Genomic DNA, 4,122 nt, shown 5'->3' with positions numbered 1-4,122 from the left:
AAGTTTCCCCTGACACCTTTCTGTCTGAAATGTGCACTGCCTACATTTAACATATAGAATATGCTAAAGACAAATAGAATATGCGGGAGGCATGGGCTTGATTCCTGGGTCAGAAAGATCCCCTGGAAAAAAAAATGGCAAACACTCCAGTATTCATGCCTGGAAAATCCCATGGACATAAGAACCTGGTGGGCTACAGCCCATGGACTCACAGAGTCAGACACAACTACCTTTGCATGTAAGATACTACAGAATACTTTTCTTTACCCATTTACTTTAAATATACTTATGTCTTTATATTTAAAGTAGGTTTCTCATAGACAACATATATCTGGGTCTAGTTTTTTTTTTTTAATCTACTATGGCAACCTCAGTTTTTTAGCTGATGCTGTTAATTTTTGGAAATACTCTTCGTTATTACAGCAAGCATTTCTTCTTTTTCTTCTTCTGGTACTAGGATCATGTGTATGTTACTCAGTTTGTAGTTGTCTCACTTTTCTTGGATATTCTGTTTCTTTTTTTGTTTTGTTTTTTTTTGTTGTTTTACAGTCTTTCTTCTTTTTGTTTTTGTTTGTCGGTTTTGAAAGTTTCTGTTTACTTATACTCAAACTCAGATTCTTCCTTCAGCAGTGTCCAATCTATTAATGAGGCAATCCAAACATTATTTCCTTCTATTACACAGTTTATTTCTATCGTTTTTAAAATTTTATCTTAGAATTTCCATTTATCCACTTGCAGTTCACACATGTTCTTCCATATCATTTATGTTTTTGTTAACATCATTAGCATATTAAACATGGTTATTTTAAATTCCTGGTTGGATAATTTCAGCATCTCTGACATGTCTCACTATGGTTCTAATGCTTGATTTGTCTCTTCAAATTGTGTTTTTTGTCTTTTAACTGTGCCTTGTTTTTTTGTTTGTTTGTTTTTTGATAGTTCTACATGATATACTGGGTAAAAGTACTCTGGAAAATAGACTACTAGTTTTGTGGTTGGGAGAGGAAATGTTCTATAGCCCTAAGGTTAGGTCTCAGTCTTTTTGAGCCTGTTCCCATAGGTTGTGAACTTCACAAATACTTGTGACCCTAGATGGGACAGAATCACTAGAAGAGGCTATAATTGGGTATTTCCCTTCTCCCAGGATGATCGGTACTGATAAAACCCTTTAGTTCAGGCTCTAGTAAAATAGTTTCTCTTGGAGGCATGGCTTTGTTAAAAATAGAATGTCTGGATTTTTCCCTCCCTCTGATGGAAACACGAGGGCTTTTCCCTTGAGTTTTACTATAAAAACATGGTGTGGTTACTGGAAGTTAAGCCTACAGAAGTGTTGGGGCTTTCCTGGTGGCTCAATTGGTAAAGAATCCACCTGCAATTCAGGAGACACAGGCTCAATCCCTGGGTCAGGAAGATCCCCTGAAAAGGAAATTGCAACCCACTCCAGTATTCTTGCCTAGAGAACTCCAGGGACAGAGCAGTCTTGCAGACTACAGTCCATGGAGTCGCAAAACCATCAGACATGACCTAGCCACTAAACGACCACCACCATGGGGGTGTTTTAACTCTCAGACTTCTTCACTGAGTCTAGCAATTCTGCAATTACAGATTAGATTTTCCTATCCCAGTGTTAGTTCTCATAGAGGTTTCTACTCATGGGTTTCTGCTCAGGTAAATTGTGATTCTCTGTGTTCACCTGTCTGACTCTCCAATTTGAGGGGTAGCTGCTTGCCCTCTGACTTCAATTCTCTGACAGACTTGAAAAGAGTTGATGGGATGATGACTTCCAAGCTCCTATATACTGTATCAGAAACAGGAAGTCTATTTTTTTAATGAATCCCTACATTATATTACATTGGCTCACAAAATAGAAGTCATTGAGCATATTTTAAACAAACACAGATTCTATCGTATATTCATATGTAAAACATACAGAAAGAAATTTCAGTGCAGTATATCAAAAAAGACACTGATATCTTTCAATAAATCAAACAACCTCTTTACGAGTTACCCCCTTACTCTACTATAAGTATAGACACAGGGAAAAACTTTTTAAATATGTTTCTTCAGATTTATACTTATCAAATTTGCAAAATTTAAATGTTCACAACTTTCATATATCAAAATGTAGTTCAATGAGTGTTCTACTTATAAACTACATGAATTTGAACATTGGCACATACACAAACACACACGCACACAGGTGATTTGTAATATTTGCTGAATATTAAACCTGGAATATGTTAGTCTGATGTCAATTTAAAGATATTAAGAGATTCTAAAGTGATAAATCAAGACTTATTCATATGCATATTATTTAATTTTGAAAGGAGCTATAATAATTATGTGCTAGTGATTTGAAATATCCAGCAAATTAATGCTACCAATAATATCTCTAATTAAATAATTAGGTAATAGCAAATTCTAAGTGGTGATGTAGAAAGAGTATAGCAAGTTAGATTAGCATCTAGGAAGAGATATGATACCTAATATTGGTTGGTTTAGCAAACTTCTTGAATATTTCACCAGAGTCACATTTGCCAAAATTTAAAAAAAAAAACAACAAATCACAAGGAAGTAGTAATTGCTATCCTTTGCCTACAAGCAAAGCATTTAACTGAACAAACGCTATAGAAGGGGATAGGGTCATTTATTGAAGTTACCTTGGGTTAAGCATCCTCTCTCTTATTCTACTGAACTGAACTGAACTCTTGCTGTATCCTCCTCTCAAACTCTCTGATATACACAGCAATTCTTTTCCCAGATTATCTCTTCACTTTTCCCGTTTCTCTTCTACTCTTAATCAGCTTGGCATTTTTGTTGTTGTTCTGTATATTCTTCTTCCTATCTTTTCCAGGCAAGAGTACTGGAGTAGGTTGCCATTTCCTTCAGAGGATCATCCCCACCCAGGAATCGAACCCAGGTCTCCCACATTGCAAGATGCTTTTACCATCTGAGCCACAAGGGAAGTTGCTCTTACTATCTAGTATCTTCATATTCAAAAGATCACTTTCCATATAAGTATAGCTTACCATGAGCCTTCATGGGATTGATTTTAGCACTTGCCTTTACTTTTTCCTGTTAATTCTTTCACGTCAACTTCTTATTGCTGTATGTACCATTTGACTTGTGTTTTCCAATTTAAATTCAGGAGCACAGAATATAACTAAGCCATTTTAACTTTTGTGCTCATTACATCATATATTTTGTTGGTCTACATGATTTCTTCTTGTTAACGCTGCTGCTGCTAAGTCGCTTCAGTCGCGCCACTCTGTGCGACCCCATAGATGGCAGCCCACCAGACTCCCCCATCCCTGGGATTCTACAGGCAAGAACACTGGAGTGGGTTGCCGTTTCCTTCTCCAATTCATGAAAGTGAAAAGTGAAAGTGAAGTCGTTCAGTCGTGCCCGACTCTTAGAGACCCCATGGACTGCAGCCTACCAGGCTCCTCCTTGGGATTTTCCAGGCAAGAGGACCGGAGTGGGTTGCCATTGCCTTCTCCGGATTTGCTCTTGAATCGCAAACATGTGGTTAAATCAGCTATATTCACAATCATCCTGATATTGACTCCTTAGGTAGGAGATTATGGTGAATTGAACTAAAATCTTTCCAGAGGATATGGAGCAAAGTAGAGGGGAATCTTGTGGTAATGATGCAACACTGGCAGAGTTTGCTATTAGATTGAAAGCATGGAGCTTATTCAAAAATGGGTCAATGATGACTCAATTATCTCTTTCTTTCTTTTCTCCTTTCTTTCCAACATTAAAAAAAAAAGTATTTTACTAAAAGCTTAGGAACAGAAACAAATTTAATTTAGGCTGTTGGTGGCCCAAGTTTTCTTGGGCTCACTCTTTACTGGTGAATTTAAAACAATAAGAGCAGGAATTTACAGTATGTAAGACAATAACCCAAAAGCTTAGATATTGAAATCAACTAAGATCTCTTTAAAAAAAAAAAAAAAGGAGTATCAATGGGGGAAGACCTGGCTCCTCATTTAGTCTGTGGCTGGCAATGTGCTTCCCTGGAGGAGGGCATGGCAACCCACTCCAGTATTAAGGGCTTCCCTGGTAGCTCAGCTGGTAAAGAATCTGCCTGTAATGCAGGAGACACCAGTTCAGTTACTC

This window comes from Muntiacus reevesi, chromosome 14 (assembly GCF_963930625.1).
Source record: "Muntiacus reevesi chromosome 14, mMunRee1.1, whole genome shotgun sequence".
NCBI lineage: Eukaryota > Metazoa > Chordata > Mammalia > Artiodactyla > Cervidae > Muntiacus > Muntiacus reevesi.
The sequence above is the reverse complement of the archived record's forward strand: the minus strand, read 5'-3'. Positions refer to the sequence as shown.